The sequence below is a fragment of the Helianthus annuus genome, chromosome 4 (assembly GCF_002127325.2).
Source record: "Helianthus annuus cultivar XRQ/B chromosome 4, HanXRQr2.0-SUNRISE, whole genome shotgun sequence".
Classification (NCBI taxonomy): domain Eukaryota; kingdom Viridiplantae; phylum Streptophyta; class Magnoliopsida; order Asterales; family Asteraceae; genus Helianthus; species Helianthus annuus.
The window spans coordinates 112248708-112274033 of NC_035436.2; the positions used below are offsets into that span (position 1 = coordinate 112248708).

Sequence of the window (25326 nt, forward strand, 5' to 3'; positions counted from 1 at the left end):
AGTTAGTAACTGGGGACAAGCCCAACAATTCTGGGGACAAGCCCAAGGATAACTGGGGATAAGCCCAAGGATAACTGGGGACAAGCCCAAGGATAACTGGGGACAAGCCCAAGGATCGTGTGTAAACTGGAGTATGGCCCTAACTGGCGACTATCCAAACTTGGTGACATGATAATGCCAAAACCTTAGCTAACGTGAAAACGTTAGAAACCTTAGGAACGGATGTATGGTACGTCTACCATTATACGTAGGATCCTAGGTATAGCCAGTACAATGGAATTATCAGCCCCTAAAGCGAGTACTGGTCCCAATGCCTTGAACTATACCAGGATCATCATGCGCTACAGGCGGAACTGGGGTCAAGCCCAAATAACTGGGGTTAAACCCAAGGATTTGGATCACTTCTGTAGATAATCAACATTATGCTAAGAATACCTGAACTTTCAAAACTCAAAATCTGGTGAGAGAAGGATAAAGGATACCTGATCCTTATCCTTGTATGGGAAAGTAAATAAATGAAATAGTTCAAGATTAGGATGTTACCAGAGTGAGGATCATTGACGCTTTAAGGATCCTTCAAGGATACCCCTAGTGTAAGGATCACATGTGCAAAGAGGATCCTGCTCACATGAAATATTTCTTCAAATGGACAGCATTCCAAGCTCTTGGTAACAAATCACCTTCCATGGTCAGCAATCTATATGCCCCCTTTCCTGCTTCAGCTTCAATCAAATAAGGGTCTTCCCATTTTGGTGCCAACTTTCCATCAGCAGGATTGGTAGTATTCTAAAATGCTTTCCTTAATACCATATCACCAATTTGAAACTTCCTGATCCTGACATTCTTGTTATAAGCACCGGCCATTCTTTGTTGATAACTAGCCATCCTTATCCTAGCTAAATCCCTGATTTCCTCAATAGTATCCAGGTCTTGAGCCAGGTTCTCATCATTTTCCTCAGGATCACGGGTACTTGTTCTAGCAGTTGGAACCACCATTTCTGTTGGGATCACCGACTCTGCCACAAATACCAAAGGGAATGGTGTTTGACCAGTAGAATTCTTAGGGGTTGTCCTATCAGCCCAAAGCACATAAGGTAGCTCTTCTGCCCATTTCCCTTTCTTGGATCCAAGCTTCTTCTTCAAATTGTTGATGATGATCTTGTTGGATGACTCTGCTTGACCATTAGCTTGTGGGTGGACTGGTGTTGATGTTATCATCTTAATCCCCCAGCTGTCACAAAAGTTAGTACTTCTGCCCCCAATAAATTGGGAACCATTATCACATATAATTTCAGAAGGAATACCAAATCTAGTTTTAATATTTCTTTTAATGAAGGATATAACTTCCTTTTCTCTGACTTGGGCAAAAGCTTCAGCCTCTATCCACTTGGAGAAGTAATCAGTCATAGCAAGCATGAACACTTTCCCACCAGGTGCCTTAGGGAGCTTACCAACTATATCCATGCCCCATCTTATAAACGGCCAAGAGGAGGATATAGGATGTAGAAATTCAGCCGGCTGATGAAGGATATTACTGTGTCTCTGACAAGGATCACACTTCTTGGCATACTCCACAGCATCCCTCTTCATTGTTAGCCAGTAGTATCCTGTCCTTAGGATCCTAGAGAACAATGCCCTGCCCCCAGTGTGGTTTCCACAATCTCCTTCATGGAAGTCTTTTAGAACTTCTTGAACTTCAGGATCCTCAATGCATCTCAAATATGGTCCTGCAAGAGATCGCTTATATAACATATTATTTAAGATTGTAAATTGAGATACCTTTTGTTTGAAAGCCCTAGGATTTTCTCCCATAGGAATCTCTCCTTGTTGTAAGTATCTCATGATCGGTGAAATCCATGATCCTGATCCTGAATGGGATTGAGTATCCTCACTAGGGATAATTGCAGAATCCTCTCCTATCTCCATAGCCACATGATCCTTAATGGCGGGAGCCAAGATATGGATAATAGGGATACTTATATCCTCCGGGATCTTCAGGGAGGATCCTAGGTTAGCCAATGCATCAGCTTCTGTATTTTCTTCCCTTGGTACCTGTGTCAAACTAAAGGAAACAAAAGAGAGTGCCAACTCTTTGACTATCTCTAAATACTTGGTTAGTTTTTCACCTTTAACAGTATAGGATCCATTAAAGTGATTTGTAATTAGTAAAGAATCAACATGTACCATAAGATACCTGATCCCCATATGCTTAGCAATTTGCAAACCAGCAATCAAGGCTTCATACTCAGCCTCATTGTTAGTGGTTTGGAACTCACAAGCTATAGAGTGGGGTATTATGTCCCCCTGTGGCGATTTTAGTAGTATACCAAGCCCTGTGCCTTTGACATTTGAGGATCCATTAGTATAGAGTATCCAAGGATCCTTGGTCTCCTCTAGCTGCTGGACTTCTAACTCGGCTTCCTCTTGTAAATCACTACTGAAATCAGCCACAAAGTCGGCCAATGCTTGGGATTTAATGGCTGTCCTGGGCTCATATCTTATATCATAGGCACTAAGCTTCACTGCCCACTTAGCCATCCTTCCTGACATTTCTGGTTTCCTGAGGACATTCTTAATTGGAAAATTAGTTTTAACGACAATAACATGAGTTTCAAAATAATGCCTCAACTTAGTAGATGCCATGATTAATGCAAGAATAAGCTTTTCAAGGTGTGAATACCTGGATTCGGCATCAAGTAAACTTTTACTTACATAATAGACAGGATGCTGTGTACCTTCGTGATCCTTAACAAGGACCGCACTTACTGCTTTTGAGGATACTACCAGATATAAGGATAACACATCGCCTTTTTCTGGCTTCATCAAGGCCGGGGCTGAGGATAGGTAATCTTTGAGAGCTCTTAAGGCATTTTCATGCTTCTCAGTCCACTCGAATTTCTTGTTTTTCCTTAGGATATCATAGAATTCTTTGCACTTCTCCGAGGATTTAGATATAAATCTGTTTAAAGCTGCTATCCTGCCTGTCAACCTTTGGACATCCTTTGCATTGGCAGGAGATTTGATATTCACCAAGGCTTTAATTTGTTCTGGGCTAGCTTCGATGCCTCTCTTGGTCACCATGTATCCTAAGAATTTACCTGCTTTGACACCAAAGTGACATTTTGAAGGATTAAGCTTCATGTTATATTTATCAAGGATATCAAATGCTTCCTCCAAGTCCCTCAGGTGATCCTCAGCTTTTATGGATTTCACCACCATATCATCTATGTAAACCTCCATAGTTTGTCCAATCTGGTCCTTGAACATCATATTCACCAGCCTTTGATATGTGGCACCTGCATTCCTTAATCCAAACGGCATAGCAATATAACAATATATACCGGTTGGAGTCATGAAAGCCGTATCCTCTTGGTCAGATGGTTCCATCTGGATTTGTTGGAATCCAGATGAAGCATCCATAAAAGTCAACAGTTCATGACCCGCGGTTGCATCCACCATGGAGTCAATGTGGGGTAATGGGAAAGGATCCTTGGGACATGCCTTGTTTAAATCTGTAAAATCGACACATACCCTCCACTTTCCATTCTTCTTTTGAACAACAACCACATTGGCCAACCATCTTGGATACTTGACCTCTCTAATCATACCTGCCCGGAGCAGTTTCTCTACCTCTTCCTGGATAATGGCATTCCTTTCTGGTGCAAACTTCCTCCTTTTTTGATGAATCGGCTTGAATGACCTGTCAATGCCAAGTTTATGAGTTATAATATCCTTAGATATACCTGTCATATCCTCATGCTTCCATGCAAAGGTAGTCTTCCTTCTTTTCAAGAAGGATACGAGGTCTTCTTTCATTTGGCCAAGGATCCCTGATCCGATATAGACTTTGGATTCAGGATCATCAGGATCCATGAGGATTTCTACCACATCCTGTTCTCTCGCCTCCAAGACATCCCTTGGAGGATACTTTGATTGCTATTGCTCCTTTGACTTCGAGGCTGGTTTCATCGATGAAGTGTAGCAGTTCTTAGCCTCCTGCTGATCACTATCAATCTTGACTATTCCCCAAGGACTAGGGAGCTTTACACACTGGTGGTAGGTAGATGGGACTGCCTTCATATCGTGTATCCAAGGCCTGCCAAGGATAACATTACAACAAGATAAACAGTCAATAACACAAAATTTTTGATAAGAATGTAAGCCTTCTATATATATTGGGAGTTTAATGTCCCCCAGGGTATTCTTCGTTTCGTCACTAAATCCCACAAGCATGGAGGATCTTGGTATGATATCTGATTCAGGAATACCCATTTTCTTCAGAACATCTAGCTGGATAATGTTCACTGAGCTTCCTCCGTCAATAAGGATCCTGCGGACAAAATGGTTAGAAATAAAAAGTGTAATAACTAATCCATCATGATGAGGATCCTGGATATCAACACGATCATCCTCATCGAAGGTTATAACTTTTCCCTCAGAGACACTTGATGTTCGAATAGGTCTTTCTCCATTATCCATTTTAGTTTCCTTTGCATGCCTCTTGCCTGCTGAGAAGGATGTGCCGCAAATATCTGATCCTCCGGAAATGAAGTTTATCACTTGTGCATCTGCTGGAGGGGCCGGAGCTTTCTCGGGGATCCTCTCAGGATCCTGAGTCTTTGGCTTTTTTCTGCCCAGCAACTCTTTTAAATGCCCCTTGCTCAACAAGTATCCAATTTCCTTTCTCAATGCAATGCATTCTTCTGTTAGATGTCCAAAATCTTCATGGTAAGGACACCACTTGGATTTATCTTTGGTTGCACCTGGTCTATCATTTTTTCTTGGCCATCTGGCTTTATCACCTAAATTCTGCATCGCAAGTATCAGTTCATTGTTATCAACAGAAAAACAATATTCAGAAATTGGAGGATAATCTTCATCATCCTCTTCTTGATCAACAGCATGCACGTTCTGGTTATCAGATCTATTATAGGATCTGAACTTGTTATTCTTAAATGAGGATCCTTGCTTGTCTTGCTTTGAGGATCCTGCCAGTCTCTCCTGAATCCTCTGGTCATCCTCTAATCTGATGAACCTGAGTGCCCGAGTTCTTACCTCATCGAGGTTCCTGCAAGGTGTCATAACAAGATCATCATAAAACAACGAGTCCCTAAGCAATCCCATTTTGAAGGCCTCAACAGCCGTGGCTATATCCAAATTGGGAATGTCTAAGGATTCTTTACTAAATTTGGTTATGTAATCCCTTAATGATTCATTATGACCTTGGGTTATCCTATATAGATCACTAGTTAATCGCCCAAACTTTCTACTACAAGAAAATTGACTATTGAACAAGTTAACTAGATTAGCAAATGAGGTAATAGAGTAAGGGGGAAGACTTAGCAGCCATTTGAGAGCTGATCCAGTAAGAGTGGATCCAAATCCCTTGCACAGGCATGCTTCCTTTAACCTTTCTGGGATTGGATTGATCTCCATCCTCTCCCCGTATTGTGCTATGTGCTCCTCAGGATCTGTCAAACCATCATACAGCTTCATGGTTGGAACATGGAACCTTTTGGGTATCTCAGCATCACAGATTGGTGGTGCAAAACGAGATATCCTGTGACTTCCATCTGCAATCTCCGGGATAGGTTTGACCACTCCTGGAACACTTGATATCATATCCTTCAATTTTTGCAACTCTCTGGCCATGGCATGGTTGATACCTGTATCCTGCATGGATCCATGGTTAGTCGTAAGAGAATTATTAAACATGTTACCTCCCGTTGGGTTTAAGTGAGGGACACTGGATGTGAATCCAAATTGCTGGGACTCTGGAATGATGGAGGGGCCAGTAGAAGCAATGGTTTGCATGGGAATAAAATCTCCTTGATGGACGTCGGAACTTCCTGTTTGTAAACTCCTCAAGGATCCTGGCATCTGGAAGGATCCCTGAAACTGGGATGATCCTGGAACGAAGGAGGATCCTTGCACCTGGGATGATCCTGGAACAAAGGATGATCTTTGAACCTGGGATGATCCTGGAACAATGGAGGATCCTTGAACCTGGAATGATCCTGGAACAAAGGAGGATCCTTGAACCTGGGATGATCCTGGAACAAAGGAAGATCCTTGACTATGCTGCACTCCTGAGTAAGCCCCTGAATTCATGAAGGATCCCATATGCTGCGGATAGGATCCTGCTGGCTGGAAATATGGGCCTGATGCCTGAGTCATTATTGCTGAGCCGTTGTGCACTTCTTTCGGTCCACCTACATATTGAACATCTGGAACCACCGATGGCTGAGAAGTGATCACTGGAGTGTCAAAATTCAATGATCTGGGCACCAACGGGGAGTGATCCTCTGCCGCTTTCTTTTGTTTCTTGAGATCTCCGATTTCCTTGAGGATCCTATCGTTGGTCTCATCCTGCCGCTGAATACGATCCCTCATCTGCAAAATCAAAGTAAACATATCACTAGTAGTGGGAGTAGAAGAAGCAGAAGAAGTTGGAGCAGAAGAAGTTGGAGGTTTAGAGAAAATGGGAGTTGGTCTCTTCTCAGCATTTTTCTAAGATCCAGCAGGTGGTGGAGGCAGCGGTGGAATGCCCTGAGATGAATTGACCGCAGACATTGCCGTAGAAGTATTCTTCAATGATGAAGCCATGTATTCGTTTGCAATGAACCGGAATGATCACCAACAGAAAACTTTCTTAGAAATGAAGCACCAATTGCCCCACGGTGGACGCCAAACTGTTTTGGTCAAAAATCTGATGAGGATAATGCAACCAAACTCTATGTACATGGAATGATGCTTGAAATGAAGAAGTGTGATGAGGATCACTATGAAATAAATTGCAAGAACAACACCAGGATTTATACGAGGAAAAAGCCCTTGATCTTTAGAAGATCTCCGGCATAAAAAACCTCGGGTGATGGAAACTACCGATCACCAAGCTCAAATATAACAAAAAATGTTTACAACTTCGGATAGTGACGAGCTAAGTACAAGGATCACTATGTTTAATTGTGTGAAAGTGTAAGAAATGTGAAGTGTTTGCCGAGAGCTTCTTGACTGCAAGTATACGAGTGTGTGTGTAAGCAAAAAGTAGCTAAGTGTTCTAATTTTAGCTCGTTACCCCATTTAAATATGAAAGTTAAACTAAGCTAACTAACTGCCCGACTTTTGTGCCATTCCCCCACGTTCTTCCACAACGTCCATCTTCGTTCAAATGGCTGCGAAATGCCCGGGGAATATTCCGTTGCAACGTTACCAGGACCAGGTCAAGCTTAACACTCCTGCAAAATAATACAAAATACAAAGAAACAACCGTTAGTATGAGGATCCTTTAGGTGATCCATGATCCTTAAGGTGATCCATGATCCTGCTCCCTGAAGCTCCTCTAAGGATCACTGCCTGTCACAGAAATAAGGATCACTATTAGGATAACAAGTAAGGATCACTAACTGATAGAAAATCTTCCCCTAACAGTGTGCATATCATGAAGATTTCGGTCATCTCACTGAAGAATGTATTGCACTGAGAAAAGAGATTGGTTACTTGTTATGCAAAGGGCACTTGAAGGAACTGTTGGGAAGAAAAAGTCAACGATCCAGGATACTGAAAAAGTTCCAGAAAGAGCTCCTGCTCCTCCTGCTGATGCACAAATTATCAGCTTCATATCCAGAGGATCAGACATATGTGGTACTTCCTTTTCAGCAGCCAAGAGGCATGCCAAGGAGACCAAGATGGACAACGAAGATTGATGTGCGTGAAGTGTGTTATATTTTTGATGTATATTTAAGCCCTTTTTACACTTTTAGCCAAGTTTTAAATTTATAAAACACGATATTCACTAACACTAAACACACATATGGGCAAGTGCACCCATCGTTGACGTAGTATAGTGTTGGTAAGATACCGAGGTCGTCCAAGGACACAAGTGCTTTTAATACCGGTTTATCCTCAACGTCTAATCAAATCAAAAAATGAGAAAAATGTTTTTTAAGCTAAGGAAATAAAAACTAACTAAATGCTGAAAAATAAAAATAAAATAAAAACAGATAGACAAGATGAATCACTTGGATCCGACACGTGTATTAGTATAACCTTTGATTATTTTCGCACTTTTGCACTTGTTTAAGAGATTATCTTAGTTATTGTAGTAGGCCCCTCTTTTGAAGGCGACGTTACCCTCAACCCAGTAGTTTGAGTCAGCAAGGATACAATCCTAAAGGGTCGGATTATTGAAAGATAATGAATTAAGTTATTAATGCAAATTGTGGTAGGCCCCGCTTTCGGCGGTGACGTTACCCTCGGCTAAGTAGTCTGAGTCAGCAGGGATACAATCCTAAATAGCCGGGTTATAGTATTAATAGTAGTTAACTTATGAGGGGGTCAAAGAGTTTGGATCCCCGCCATCCAATACCTATGGGCATTGAAGGAGATCCTACTAAATTTGACCCAGGTCCCTTGCAGGACCTTTAAACGCTGAACAAGGGCAAGACCCTTACCAAACCGTTCCCTTAACCCCCGACCAGGTAGCCAACATACCTCCATATAGACCGTGGAGATATGAATGGTGAAAATCTTTTATTTTATATAGACAGTAAAATAATGCCAAGACACCACGGACAAACGATAAGGAAAGATCACCTTCAACATAAGCAACTAGTTATTAAAGTCATTAATACAAAACCAAATAAAAAGTGCAAAAGATTAAAAATAAAAAGTATTATACTAAACACTTGTCTTCACCAAGTGATGTAAGAGACTTAGGCAAACATGGCCTTGATTGTCAAGAACTCTTACGATCAATCTTGGATCCCGAGACGACTCACACACTCTACGATGGACAATGGATGATGGTGGTGGATGATGGTGTTATGGTGGTGGTGGGTGGTGGATGAAGTGTGAGAGAGGTGGTGTGCCAAGGGATGAGATGGAATGAAACCAAGCACTCCTATTTATAGGCTGAACAGAAGGCTGGGCACGGCCCCGTGTCCGCTGGACACGCCCCCGTGCCCGTCTGACACTCTCTCTCCTCATTAATTGTAATTCGCAATTACAATTAATGCGCCTGCTGTACTTTCACCACGCCCCCGTGCCCGCTGGACACGGCCCCGTGGTGGGCAATGGAAGCTTCTATAAGTTTGTCTTTTATGCTGCTTCTTGGGCACGGCCCCGTGCTGGCTGAGCACGGGGCGTGTTCAGACTTCTGCTTTCTCTTCTTTGCCTTGGAGGATGCCGTTGAGGGTCCGGGCAGTCTACTTTTATTCCTTTTCTTGTATTTATGCTAGAATTAGTTGTCTTTTTGCTTCTTTTGTGAATTTGAGCTCATTTCATCCTGAAAATACAAAAGAAAGACAAAAACACTCTTTTTCCAACATTAGTTCTTAAAAAGGGTTAGTTTTATGCCTTAATCGATGTGATTTATATGTTGTATTTTACACACATCAAATACCCCACACTTGAACTTTTGCTTGTCCTCAAGCAAAACTCTTTAAATGTGGCTTACACTCCTGTAGGTCCCCTTGAGTCTATGGATCGTCACAGAATCGTCTTTCCAATCAAGAGTGCGGAATCCTCTTGATCAGAATTAGCAGAAAAGTGTAGAAACAGAAATCAGCAATCACTTTGAAACCGGGTTTTATTGATTATCTATCAAGACTGATTACAATCAATCAAACCCTAACCACAAACCCTAATTTCGTCCAAACAAGCACTCTCACGAAATTATGTCTCTCAAACTCTATTTTGGCTGATTAACCTAAACCCTAATGTTTAACCTTGTTTATATACCACAAGGTTTACAACTGGGCTAGGTTAAAGACTCCTGGGCTGCGAATTGGACAGGCCCAATTCGCCCCCCATCACCCAATCCTTTGGGTTTAGTTAGCCCAAACATTACAACTAACTATTACAAAGCTAAACCCGCTAACCGTTTATTGTTAAACTAATTACAAGATATCCAAAGACCAAATCTAAGCTGTTGTCACAAACATGCACCAACAAACTCCCCCTTGACAATAGCTTCATAAAAACTTTGTCTTGAGTCAAAACTTTGTCTTCGGTCTTCTTGCAATCTTCAAGTAATCTTGCACTGTCTTTGGTCTTTGGATAGCTTCAGCTTCAATAGCTTCTGTCAGCAACAGACTGTCAGCAACAGACTCCCCCTAAGCTGATGCATCCAATCACCAAATCTTCAACACGTTAGCGTTTGAGTAAACTCCAGTTCAGCATTTGCACAGCAATCTTCAAACTCTTCAATCTTTGTCTGCAATATAGAAAGGAGGTTCTACCATGCATCCAATCAAACTCTCATCTTCACACTTTACAGCAACTTCACAGCAACAAACCGCTTCAATCTGTATACTATAAAACAAACATCTCGAGAAACCATAAGAATTTTTCAACATAAGTTAAATAAATTATTATTTTTCAAGAGATAGTTAAACTGTATAACAGATTAAGCTTTTTCAACTTCATCACCAACACGCAAAACTTTTTGTTCAACACTGCAGAAGTTAAAAATTTTGAACTCACTTTCTAACACCGTCTCCCCCTATCAGTAACAATTCCTCCATGAATAACAGTTTTCCGTACGTTAAGGATTTTAAACAGAAAAAGACACTATTTTTGGATTTTTTATATTTTCTGAAAGCAAGTAAATACAAAAACAATAAACACTCTATTTTTGTGAGAATCACCGGTAAGAAGATCATATCAGAACAATCAAACTGTTTCACACAATTAGATAATTCTTTATTCAATTTTTCGTGAAAAGCAGTTCAAGACGATTACCAGTATGTTTGTCCACTTAAACAAAATGCATGAACATTTCAAGTACCATTACCGTGTGATACGTTAAGGTAATTTTATTTCTGAAATATTAGCGTGTCCCACAACAGGATATACCCCCGCGATCAAGGTATGCACAAAGATTCATCGTAGTAGGTGAGTATACTGATGTCATCCTTTAAGATATCCTGACTGTGTCTAGCATTTAATCTGTTTTATCATGTTTTGATTGCTTAACTATGAACACCCAAATAACTACTAATCAAATCCTGGAAATATAAACAGCACACTCTATCATGCAAGTATCTTCCCTACCACATATTTCACAAGTCCAATCCAGAGTTCTGAAATCTTAACTGGGAATAGGTTGAGAAGAGAACATAATAGATCTTTAGTAGAGATGGTATAATATACAGATCAAATGAGATTTTCTCAGTTTGATATAGGTTTCTTGGGTTTCTTTTGGGCACTTGAGGGCCTCTTTCGGGTGTATTAGATCTATAGCGCGACAACGAACAGCTAGGTCAGCATGTATCTGGATGCAGCAGAAGCTGTCGTTGCCTAGCACCTCCAGGTCAGCATATATCTGGATGCAGCAAAGGAGGTACACGACTTTTTTCAGAGAAGATTTCAGAATCAGATCAAAATTGTGTGTATCGGGAAATATACAGACATTCAAATAGAAATGAGCTAATTCCAAGTGACTATCTTTCCTGGGGTCATGTACAATTTTAGTTCTAACAGACAGACAGCCAAGATATCCCTAGTTGAAACAACAGTATAAAGACCCAAAACTTCAGATTTTGGCAATCTATCAACGCAAGAATTAAGGTCATTAAACCATACATCACTGATATGTTCCCCACTCATATTCAGTTCATTTAAGTTTATATCACATTGGTAAGTTGATTATTTCATGCTTTTTGCCTACTGGTACATCATATAATGAAGCTGCTATCACACTTAAGCAATTCATGTTCAATTTCAGTGTGACAGTCTAACCTGCTGATGTACTATCATTTCTCCTTTTTCACACAGTGATAACTCATTTTTGATTTTCTATTTTTTTATGTTTTTGATTTTTTAAGAAAAGCAGTAAACTATTTACAAAAATTCTTATGAAAAACCAGTTATTCAGGATTCCTCATCCCGTTGAGTTCGACTAAATGTTCAAAGCGAACCCTGTCAAATGCTTTAGTATAAAGATCTGCCAGGTTATCCTCTGTGTCGACTCGATGTAATTCAATTAGTCTCTTTTCAGCACAATCCCGTATAAAATGATGACGTATGTCAATATGTTTTGTGCGACTGTGATTCACGGGATTATTAGTTATTGAAATAGTGGCATTATTGTCTATCATAATAGGAGTACGAGTGAAATCCAAACCGTAATCGCGCATTTGCTGTTGTATCCAGAGAACCTGAGAGCAGCAGCTTCCAGCAGCAATATATTAAGCTTCACACGTAGATGTAGACACACAAGATTGTTTCTTGCATTGCCAAGATACAATCCTGCCTCCTAAGAACTGACAACCACCTGTTGTAGACTTTCTGTTCGATTTGCATCCTCCAAAGTCTGAGTCAGTGTAAGCAACAAACGTCAGATCACTATCAGCTGGATACCACAACCCAAGTTTAGGTTTCCCCTTCAAGTAACGAAGAATCCGCTTCACTGCTTACATGTGTGACTCTTTAGGATTCGCCTGATATCTGGCACACAAGCATACGGCAAAGATGATATCAGGTCTTGAAGCAGTCAAGTACATTAGAGAACCAATCATTGCCCTGTATTGAGTAGGATCAACGTCTTCAGTACTTTCGTGATCTGGGCCAAGATTGTGATTTTCGCATATGGGTGTGTTGGAAGTAGTGCAATCATTCATTTTCAACTGACTCAAAATGTCATACACATACTTTGTTTGATGAATAAACATCCCATCCGCCTTCTGTTCAACTTGTAATCCCAGAAAGTAAGACAACTCACCCATAGCACTCATTTCGAACTTGCTCTTCATCACCTGCTCGAACTCTTTACACATGCTTTCATCAGATGACCCAAAGATGATGTCATCCACGTACACCTGTACCAGCAGAAAATCTTCCTTCTTCCTCTTGATGAACAGTGTACTGTCAATCTGACCTCTTTCAAAACCATTCTTTATCAGATGTGTAGACAGTGTCTCGTACCACGCCCTGGGAGCTTGATGTAACCCATACAAAGCCTTATCAAGTTTGTACACTCGATCTGGATAATCTGGATCAACGAACCCATCTGGTTGTGAGACATACACCACTTCTTGGACTTTCCTGTATAGAAACGCACTCTTCACGTCTAGTTGGTAAACTTTGAAGCCCTTGAAAGTTGCGAAAGCCAGAAACAAACGAATTGCATCCAACCTTGCCACTGGTGCAAACACCTCATTGTAATCTATCCCTTCTTGCTGATTAAAACCTTTGACCACCAATCGAGCCTTGTTTCGCGTAACTATACCTCTTTCATCTTTCTTGCACCTAAATACCCATTTAGTGCCAATCTCTCTTTCACCTTTAGGAAGATCAACCAACTCCCAAACTTTCAACTTAGCAAACTGGGCCAATTCCTCTTGCATAGCTTCAACCCATGAATTGTCTTTAAGAGCCATATGAATGTTCTTCGGCTCCTCTTGGGAAATAAAGCAACTATACAAGCATTCGTTCACAATCCCAGTCTTCTCAATCGACACAAATAAACCAGTATTCGCTGCTATGCTTCTTCTCGTCTGAACACCTGCAGTAGGATCTCCAAGTATCATGTCAACTGGATGATCCCTATTTGCTCGTGTAGTAGCAACCGCATCGACTTCCAAATTGTCACCAAGGTTTGATCCAACCTCCCCCTGAATATGCTGATCCGCAAACGGATTAATGAAATCCTCCCCCTGATTGGGTTCGGGTTCATCGTCACTTGAATCAGTATCAGCAGCATCTTGGGAAGTTTCAGGAGCATCTGTCATATCAACATTTGATCTAGGCATGAACTCGCCTTCATCATCTCCATTTATCACTGTTTGAATCAGCTGAGACTCATCTGTATTGGAAAACTCAGGAATATTAAATGATTTAAAAACACTTTCATAATCATATAATATAGCTGGTCCACTCGTTGACTGTTGAGGTTTGTAAGAGGTAATTTCTACATTAAACACAACCTCAATTTTACCAGTTATTAGATTAAAAACCCTTTTATTCGGTGCGCCAGGTACGTAACCTAGAAAGTAGCCCTCGTCAGCCACCTCACCGAATTTTTGTTTATCTTTATTTCGCACAATGGTGCAGGGTAATCCAAATGGTTCAAAGCCTTCTAAGTTTGGTTTCTTGTTAAACATTAATTCATGACAAGTTTTGTTAAAACGTTTAACAGTCAAAACTTTGTTTAGGACATAGCAAGCTGTATTCACAGCTTCTCCCCAGAAAAGAACAGGTAGCTTAGAATCTGAAAGCATTGTCCTAGCGGCTTCAATCAACGTCCTGTTTTTCCTCTCAGCAACTCCATTCTGTTGAGGCGTATAAGGAGCAGAATATTGATGTTTAATTCCCTTGCGAAGACAGTAGAGATCCAGAATACGATTCTTGAACTCCGTGCCATTATCACTCCTTATCCTCTTGATCTTTGCATCATGGACGTTTTCCAATTTTGTAAAAAGATCTATCAACATCTCTGCTGTCTCATCTTTTGTACCTAAAAAGAAAACCCATGAATAACGTGAGTAATCATCAGTGACAACTAAACAATAGTACTTTCCACCTATGCTCCTCATGTTCACTGGACCGAATAGATCCATGTGAAGTAATTCGTAAGGGGCATCTATGGAATTTACTGTTTTTGATTTATGAGGTTTCTTATGTTGTTTTCCCTTTTGACATGGAAGACATTTGTCTTCCACTTGAAACCTCCGCAATGGTACCCCTTTCACTAGCTCATTTTTAACAAGATAGTTCATTTTGCGATAGTGAATATGGGCCATGCGTCTGTGCCACAACATCGATTCAGCTTCAGATGCTTTTGATAGTAAACACGCCACCACTGCAGTTGGATCCTTAGCACCCATGTCCATGACATAAGTGTCATTTCTCCTTGGCGCTCGCATCACTATCCAATCGTCCGGTATCTCCAAACCTGGTTTCAACACTAATGCTTCAGTCTTGGTAAAATGGACCGAGTGACCCTTGTCGCAGACTTGTGACACGCTCATCAGATTGTGTTTAAGCTGCTCCACATAGTTCACTTTGTCCAGTGTGATCTTCCCATTGGTTTGAGTCTTTCCTCGTCCAGTAATTCTACCACCTTTCGCACCCGCAAAATTTACTTGTCCTCCATCATATTCTTCAAACTCAGTCAACAATCTCGCATCCCCCGTCATGTGCCTAGAGCAGCCACTATCAACATACCACAAGTTGATAATCCTCCTTAGCAGCTCCTGCACACACCAACCAAGAAATTAGTTAGATTGGGGGACCCAAGCCTTAATGGTCTTGGGTCGTCCAAATTCACCAACCACCGGAACATCCATCCAATATCCATTACTCCTGACTGGAGTCTTGGATCTTAGACCTGTTGGAATCCGATTTTGATTTCCACTAGGTCTTTGTTCCTGAGGGTTCCTATGTGTGTTTGGACTATTTGACCTTTGAAAATTTTGATTTTGATTCCAAGAAGCATTATTATTATAATTTCTAAAGCCATTGTTATAAAAATTTCGACCACCATTATTTTGGTATCGATTTTGATATTGACCTTGACTTCTGAAATTATTTGTATTTTGGTTGTTCATTTTTGGTGAACTGCTTCTAGGTCTCTCAAATCTGCCTGGTGGAGATCTAGGCTGAAATCTAGGTTGATTTCTTTGAAAACGAGGAACTTGTGGAGTTCCTTTTTCAGCCTTATCCACACCAACAGCAACTGTCTCTGGTTGCTTAGGAGCAGATTTCTTTGGAGAGTTGGACTCTCTCTCCTGCTTATCACCACTTTTCTCTGGTGACTTCTCTCTCTTCCTCTCATTCACTTGTGCTTCATTCTTTTTGTTAGGACAGCAGCTAGCTACATGTCCTTTGGTGTGACATTTGAAGCACGACATCTTTTTCGAAGACTTCTTATCTGAAGCCTTTGAACTAGATTCAGGCTTTGATGATGATGCTTTAGAAGAATCTGGTTCAGTTTGCTTAATTTCAGAATTTTCTTTGTTTTTATTTTTAGCAAACTCTACGTTCGATTCATTTTCAATAACAGCTGTCTCATTATTCATGTCACTTCCTTGAACAAAATTTATCTTTTTAGCAAAAGTCGAATTTTTATTCTTAGGTTGTGAAGTGTTCTTTTTCAAAGCTGGTTTGCTGTTATTATCCTTCTTAGCATCACCTCTCTCAGACTCATCACCTTGACTTGCTGTGGAACTACTTGGTGCTGTTGACATAAACTTTGTTAGCTCATCTTCATCAGGTAGGAATGAATAATCATGACTAAGAGGAGGTCAGACTTCATTATAGCCTTGGAATCCCACACTAGTCTTGTCATTACTCTTCTTTAACCCACCCATCATATGTTTCATAACAAAAGTAGAATCCCTGAATTGACCCAATTTCTTTTCAAGTTCAACAATTCTGAGTTGAGCATCTGACAACTCTTTGTTTTTATCGGAAATCTCTTTTGTTTTTTCAGCCATCATGTCATGAGCTAAGTCTATGACTTGAAGTTTTTCATTTAAGTTGCAGGTTACGGCTTCAATTTCACTTTAATAACCTTTTATTTTCTTCAAGTATGACATTTCATTTCTTTTAGCAAAAAAGTTTGATTCTTTAATGTTAGACATTTCGCTTACCAAACTTTTGTTTTGTGCAGACAACCTGTCAACCTCACCCTGTAGTTCACGACATTTTAAACACACAAAATTAGATTTTACCTCTCCTGTTTGTTTGTCAAGGTTGGCCATTAGAGCTGCAAGCTGAGCTTCCAATTGTTTATACTTAGCATCCTTTTCCTCAGCTTCTCTTTCATATTCAGACTTTTGTTTTTCATCTTCAGCACCTGTTGTCTGATCAACCTTCTTTTCTTCAGCTCTATTCTCTACCTTCACCTCAGCATCCACTTTCACTTCAGCATCATCTACTTTAGCTTCACCATCATCGATTGGAGTAATCTCTGCCATGAATGCTTGAGTGATATCCCCATCATTTTCTAAGTGAATGCTCCAATCATATGAACCCTCTCTTGCAGTAGAGATCAACGCCTTTGAGCTAGAGTTGCTTGATGCATTCCTGTTGTTTGAACTCTGACTCGAGTTGTCTTGTTTTTGTTTCTGACACTCCCTAGCAAAATGCCCATAACTTTGACAGTTAAAGCACCTCACTTTGGCCTTGTCGAAACCAACACTCCTTCCCACAAACTTTCTTCCTGTTCTGTTAATGAACCTTTTCACACGCCTAGAAATCATGGCCATTTGCCATTGCAAATCCATCTCTTCAAAATCATCAGGGTCAATCTGATCATAGTCTTCATCTAAAGTAGCAGGATCAGAAATCTTTCCCTGAATATAGTTTTCATAGGAAGCAACAAACGAAGCAAGTAGAGCCAGATGCTCTTCAGCAGACTTCACACTCATTGGCATTGACTTAGCAGTAGTACTCTGCTTAGAAGCTGATGTTTTCTTTATTCCTGATGATCCTCCTGAAGCAGCAACAAAACACACATCACCATCCTGATTCACCATAACCTGCTCGTTCTCACATGATAAAAACGCAGTAGCTGAGTCGCTAGAAGCGTTGTGAGATGAAGAAGATGTAAGCCCATTGTAAACAGCCGGATCTTGAACCTGATCATATCCAGTATCTTTCTTCTTCATACTGAGCTCATAAGCTCTCAACTTTCCTACTACCTCTTCAAGCTCTTTTGTTTCATAATCTGCTTCACCCTTGATCATTAGAGTGTAGATATCCCACTTAGTAGGCAAAGCATCTAGCAGCTTGTCATTCTTCTCTACGTCAGAATAGCAATCGATCTCATAATTGTCCATTTCTGACATCAGATGGTAGTAACGAGTGATGACGTCTTCAAGTGACTCATGCTTCATGTACTTGAAAACAGCAAACTGCTTCTTCAGTAGATCAATCTTGTTCTTCTTGACATCAGCATTACCAGCGTATCTTTTCTCCAAAGCATCCCACATATCCTTTGAGTTAGTGTACTTTTTGAAGGTATGTTTGATGCTATCAGGTAACGACATTTTGATTGCAGCCAAGGCTCTCTTTTCAGCCTCATACATCTTTTTATCATTTTCTTGCATGTTCACATATTCTGTTCGACGTGGTCTACCCTCAAAGTCATGTGTAGGATTCACGTAACCATCTTCGATGCATGTCCACATGCGCGTATCCTGATATTCAATGAAGGACTGAAAACGATCCTTCCATGTCAGATAGTTTTCCACCTTCATCATCTTAGGTGGTTTGTTGGTAGTACCAACCTCATGCTCCATCTTCAACAGCTCGTTCAAAGTAGACATGTTTGACATTTTAACGTTAACAGACTGAGAAAACCGTACAAAAGTCGTCCGAAAACAGTGGTTACCAAATTACACCATTAGAATCGTCTCGAAAAGACGAATCCAATGATATATAATGTCAAAAACCGAAATTCGCACGAGTTCAACGGTGCAAACGGTTCTGTCAAACGAGCTACGGATCAATTTCTATTCGCAAAACACTGAAAAATTTCCGACGCTTGCCAATGGAAATTCCACCTCTTAATTTTGCTGCTAAATTCGCTGGTTAAAGGTTAATTTCGCTGGACTAATGTTTGTTTAATTTCGCTGATGTAGTTTAATAGTCAATTTCGCTGATAAGGTTCGCTGGTTTATTTTCGCTGCTCTATTTCGTGAATACGACGAACAGTAAATTCGCTGAGAATCGTAATAACTTCGCTGTGGAAAGTTATACGATCACCAAAGTCGCCTTTGGATTTAACTACGCCGGTAAGTTTGCTAGTCAAATTCGCAAATCAGTCAAAATCGCCAGAACAGTTAATTTCGCTAGTCAGTCAAAACAGCTAATTTCGCCAACCAGTTAATTTCGCAGATCTGCAAATTTGGAAGGTTAATCTTTTCGAAAATTCTGATTATTCTCCAACACAATTCTGCAAAATCAAACAAGCAAATCAGTCAACTTTTGATGAAAATTTTGATGAAATTAATGAAGAACACGAAGAACAGTCTTCGAATCTTCAAGAAATTTAGCCAAAATTCTTCAAAACTATCAACCAAAAACAATCCTGCAAACCCTAAAACCTGCAAAACAGCAATCAAACAAACCAGAATATCAAAACAGCCAACAAAAATCAAAAATCAGAATCAAAACACACAAAAATTTCGAAAATTTTAAAAACCCTAATTTTCAGGTTTCAAAAATTTCGAAATTTTACTCCCTGTTTCTGCAGCAAACAATTCTGAACCGAGCAATCAAGAGCCTAATGCTCTGATACCAATTGTAGGTCCCCTTGAGTCTATGGATCGTCACAGAATCGTCTTTCCAATCAAGAGTGCGGAATCCTCTTGATCAGAATTAGCAGAAAAGTGTAGAAACAGAAATCAGCAATCACTTTCAAACCGGGTTTTATTGATTATCTATCAAGACTGATTACAATCAATCAAACCCTAACCACAAACCCTAATTTCGTCCAAGCAAGCACTCTCACGAAATTATGTCTCTCAAACTCTGTTTTGGCTGATTAACCTAAACCCTAATGTTTAACCTTGTTTATATACCACAAGGTTTACAACTGGGCTAGGTTAAAGACTCCTGGGCTGCGAATTGGACAGGCCCAATTCGCCCCCCATCACCCAATCCTTTGGGTTTAGTTAGCCCAAACATTACAACTAACTATTACAAAGCTAAACCCGCTAACCGTTTATCGTTAAACTAATTACAAGATATCCAAAGACCAAATCTAAGCTGTTGTCACAAACATGCACCAACAACTCCCAAATGGAATAGGTAGAAGAGAAAGTTTTTGGCTTTTCATAGAGTGTCGGGAATCCAAGATCTTTGTAAGTTTTATTTTTATTTATTTACAATCCTATTCGTTATGATTTATTTAGAACGTTTCACAAGATAAATTACTTATTCGGGCATAGCATGCCTTATTAAAATTCCATTTATATACAAGTTCACATACCTCACGGGAGATCACTCAACACTCGGCCGAAGGTGTAACTTTTTTTAGTGAATCACTCGAGAGCGGCATGGAACTTACGCCTTCCATAGGCTTGCCAAGCAATCAATCCTCCTCCTTTTTAACTTTTTACCTTTGTAAATATCAAGATGACTTTTTGGGTGAAGGGTTAGGCTTGGGTTAAAGGTGGGTGGTTGGGTTAGTGGTTAGTAAAAGGGCGAAAATCGTAAAAAGCGTCGGTTTTCGTGACACACCTTGTTTTTAGTGACTTTTTATTTTGAAGTATTTCTCCAAACAAGCTTTTATATAGCTTTTGTTTGTTCTTGACTTCATCATATTTTTTTTTTGATAAGTCACATAAAATAGCGAGCTTACGAAAAACCGAGCTTGTTACTAAAATAAAGGGTGAAAAATAAAAAAAAGGGTTTTTGGTGGGTAAAAAGGGTTTTAGGGTAATGAAATGAAAGGTTTAGGCTCAAAGGGGCTAACTAGGGGGATTTTGGGTAGGTGGTAAAAAAAATGAAAAATAATGGTGTAGAAAGAAAAATATGGTTAGTCCTAATGCCTCCATCACTTACTTACTCGGGTTTAAGTTGGTAAGGACCGGGAATGTATCGTCGTGGCAAGTTCTAGAGTTGTAAGAACCAAGCGGCTATTCACACAAGAAACGAAAAATGAGCATTTAGTCTAAAGATGTATATTTGTATGCTCAATAAAGGCTCAAAACTCACTTTTGTGGGAATGGGTTTTTAATGCGATCAAGTATATATAATCGAATTTTTAACTAGACTTGTTATGCCGTTTCGTAATTTTCTTATGTTGGTTCTTTGTTAACACGACGCTATCGGTTGTAAATTTGTAAAAATATAACCTTTTTAGAACTTGTTATTCCCAAATTAAACCAAGAGAAGTAAAAAAAAAACGAAAAGTTTTTGAAAAAATTTGGGGTGTTTAGCGGTTCCAATAGAGTTTTGTGTAAGGCTTGTATTTAGGATTTGCAAAATTCAAGGTTTTAGCATCCCCCCCCACACTTAAATTACACATTGTCCTCAATGTGTCCCAAAAATAAGGTTTTTGGTTGATTAGAATGTGTAAAAGTGGGTTAAAAAGCAAAGATTTATGTTACTGGCATCCTGGACACGGCCCCGTGGTGACCGGGCACGGCCCCGTGGTCAGGTGCCAGTAACAGAAATTAAAGAAATAAGACAGAAGCCTGGACACGGGGGCGTGTCCGCTGAACACGGCCCGTGTCCAGTTACCTGAACTGGGCGTTTTTCTGCAGGTGGCTCAGCACGGGGCCGTGTTGGTTGGGCACGACCCGTGTTGAGCCTTCTGTGATCCCCTTTCTCCTCGGTCCACAGAGACAAAATGGAGATTTGTGTCGGGTTGCTCTGTTCTTTGTGCATGGGGCCATTTTTCTCGTTCCCTTTTTCATCCATTACCACCATGAGTGTGTTTTATTCTGCAAATTAAAACTAAAAGATTAAACTAAACTAGGGATAGTTCCGCGGAATGCCTCCGTGGTGCGCCACGTTTATAAGGGTCCTTGGCTAGACCCAATGCGAGGTTATATGTTTTCTGAGTGGGATGCCTGGCGTCCCATGTTACACCGTCAGAGAGCAGCATTCAAGCTCGAATCAATAACCTTCATGTAATTGACCGGGTCGTCGTCCTCTATTCTCTTCCCAACTCCGAACTTCACTTCATCATCCCCATACCTCAAGGTGAGTGTCCCGTCATTCATATCTACCACTGCTTGGGCGGTGGCAAGGAAGGGTCTCCCTAGTATGAGGGGGACCTCGGTGTCTTCCTCCATATCGAGTATGACAAAGTCAGCTGGATAAACGAATCTGCTTACTTTTACCAAGACATTCTCGATGACACCTTGTGGGAATTTGACGGATCGATCAGCGAGTTGTATGCTCATTTTTGTAGGGCTCGTGGTTCCTAAGCCGAGTCTTTTGAACATTGATGAGGGCATGAGGTTAATGCTAGCCCCAAGGTCGGCTAAGGCATTACGAACGGGTGATTCCCCTATTGAGCAGGGAATCATGAAGCTTCCGGGATCGATTTTCTTTTGGGGAAGTTTATTGATACGAGGGCGGAGCATTCTTCGCCTAAATTGACTAATTGCAAACTTTCAATTTTCTTTTTATGTGTAAGGAAGTCCCTCATGAATTTAGAGTACTTGGGCATTTGGGTTAGGACTTCGATAAAAGGAATATTGACATGCAATTGTTTTAACAGACTTTCGAACTTTGCGAATTGCTAATTGGTCTTTTGACGAATTAACCTACCGGGGTATGGAACTCGAGGAGCCTTGATAGGCTCTGGTGACGGAGGGGAGTTCTTTTCCTGCAGGGGTGTGGGTACTGTTTCTTCCGTTGGTGGTGGCACTTCTGCAGGCCCTACAGTGCGGTTCCGTAGTGTGATGAGGTGAACTTGCGCTTTTGGGTTCGTTTCGGTATTGCTAGGTAATGCGCCTTGCGGTCTCTCGGCAAAATTTTGAGCTATTTGATTTAATTGTTTTTCTATGTTTTGAATACTAACTTGTTGATTTCTAAAATTTGATTCTAATTGTAGAAATCTTTCCGAGTTTTTCTTATCAGTGTCGGAGACGAGGCGAGATACAGTATCTACGAGCCTTTCTCGTCCACTTTGTTGTTGAGTGAAATTTTGTGACTCATTTCTTGGTTGCTGAAAGTTTGTTCGTTGGGTTTGTTGGTTACTACTATTGCCGGGTTCCCTCCAACCAAGGTTTGGGTGGTTTCGCTATCCTTGGTTGTAAGTTCCCGTTGGGGGACCCGACGACCTAGGTCTATTATCAATGTAGTTTACCATTTCTTGTTGATCATCTGTTTCTTTCATGCAACTCCAATTTCCATGTGACCCACCACACCCTTCACAAGCCATAACCGAGACTGTTTTTGTCATTTCCAATTTTTTTATCTTTGAAGAAGGGGCCTCGATTTGGGCTTGTAAAGAAGTGCTTTCATCGACCTTATGGGCGCCCGGGGCGATAGACTTATTTCCCCGGGGGGTGTGCCATTGAAAATTGGTTTGAGCAATTTCCTCAATTTGATTATATATTTCGTGTGGGCGTCGATTACCTAAAAGTCCCCCGGAGCTAGAATCAAGTGTCTGCCTAGTGTGTGGCAACAATCCATTATAGAAAGTGGATACTTGTTGCCATATTGCGAGGCCGTGATGGGGACACTTGCGTAATAACTCCTTGAACCTTTCCCAAGTTTCATATAAGGATTCCCCGTCCTCTTGTGAATATGTATTAATTTCAGTCATTAACTTAGCAGTTTTAGCGGGAGGGAAATACTTATATAGAAATTTTTGGGCTAGTTCATCCCAGGTGTTTACCGATCCAGCTGGGAGGGCGTTGAGCCAAGCTTTCGCTCGGTCTTTTAGTGAGAAGGGAAACATACGGAGGCGGATGGCGTCGTTTGATGTTCCATTGATCCGAAAGGTATCACATATTTCCAAGAAATTAGTTATATGTAGATGGGGATCCTCGTCCGCAAGCCCATGGAAGGTTGCGGAGTTTTGGAGCATTTGTATCAAATGCGGCCGAAGTTCGAAGTTATTAGCTTCGACATTCGGAGCATTGATAGCGGCGCCTAGATTACCTACGGTGGGTCGTAGGTAATCCATAAGGGTACGTTGGTCCGCCATTGGAGGTGGGTCACCCGAAACCTTCTCTTGGTTTTTGGCTTTTAACCTTTTTCTGAGAAAGCGTTCGGGTTCTTCTAGTGGTTCTTTTATGTCTTTATTGGAACTGGAGCTCATACACTACGTGAGGTTGGCGTCGGGTTCCAAGTCCTGCAATAAAAACAGAAAAGAATGTTGGTCAGAAGGTTCACCACGGCCCCGTGTTTAGCGAACACGGCCCGTGGTCGGAGTTTCAGTGATTGTTTTCCAGATCCCAGTTACTGGAAGTTGGACACGGCCCCGTGTTGCACCGGCACGGCCCCGTGGTCAGCCTTCTGTAACTTGGAAAACAAAAACTGCCAGTAACGATGCTGGGCACGGCCCGTGTCCGACCAGGCACGGCCCGTGCTGAGCCCTGCAGAAGCTGAAAAACTAAGAAAAATCCTAAAAATTAAAAAGAAAAATAAACATATGATTAGGCCGTTGATTCCTAACTTTCTTAAAATCCTTGTGCCCCCGGCAACGGCGCCAAAAACTTGATGTGCGTGAAGTGTGTTATATTTTTTATGTATATTTAAGCCCTTTTTACACTTTTAGCCAAGTTTTAAATTTATAAAACACGATATTCACTAACACTAAACACACATATGGGCAAGTGCACCCATCATTGACGTAGTATAGTGTTGGAAAGATACCGAGGTCGTCCAAGGACACAAGAGCTTTTAATACCGGTTTATCCTCAACGTCTAATCAAATCAAAAAATGAGAAAAATGTTTTTTAAGCTAAGGAAATAAAAACTAACTAAATGCTGAAAAATAAAAATAAAATAAAAACAGATAGACAAGATGAATCACTTGGATCCGACACGTGTATTAGTATAACCTTTGATTATTTTCGCACTTTTGCACTTGTTTAAGAGATTATCTTAGTTATTGTAGTAGGCCCCTCTTTTGAAGGCGACGTTACCCTCAACCCAGTAGTTTGAGTCAGCAAGGATACAATCCTAAAGGGTCGGATTATTGAAAGATAATGAATTAAGTTATTAATGCAAATTGTGGTAGGCCCCGCTTTCGGCGGTGACGTTACCCTCGGCTAAGTAGTCTGAGTCAGCAGGGATACAGTCCTAAATAGCCGGGTTATAGTATTAATAGTAGTTAACTTATGAGGGGGTCAAAGAGTTTGGATCCCCGCCATCCAATACCTATGGGCATTGAAGGAGATCCTACTAAATTTGACCCAGGTCCCTTGCAGGACCTCTAAACGCTGAACAAGGGCAAGACCCTTACCAAACCGTTCCCTTAACCCCCGACCAGGTAGCCAACATACCTCCATATAGACCGTGGAGATATGAATGGTGAAAATCTTTTATTTTATATAGACAGTAAAATAATGCCAAGACACCACGAACAAACGATAAGGAAAGATCACCTTCAACATAAGCAACTAGTTATTAAAGTCATTAATACAAAACCAAATAAAAAGTGCAAAAGATTAAAAATAAAAAGTATTATACTAAACACTTGTCTTCACCAAGTGATGTAAGAGACTCAGGCAAACATGGCCTTGATTGTCAAGAACTCTTACGATCAATCTTGGATCCCGAGACGACTCACACACTCTACGATGGACAATGGATGATGGTGGTGGATGATGGTGTTATGGTGGTGGTGGGTGGTGGATGAAGTGTGAGAGAGGTGGTGTGCCAAGGGATGAGATGGAATGAAAC

At 40.8% G+C, this 25326-nt stretch overlaps 1 non-coding gene across 1 annotated transcript; it reads left to right on the top strand.

Moving 5' to 3' along the window:
* The first annotated feature begins 23138 nt into the window (after positions 1-23138).
* Positions 23139-23245, top strand: LOC118491785. The gene has a single exon (XR_004892230.1). It is a non-coding gene; the product is annotated as a small nucleolar RNA R71 (small nucleolar RNA).
* Positions 23246-25326: the final 2081 nt, after the last annotated feature.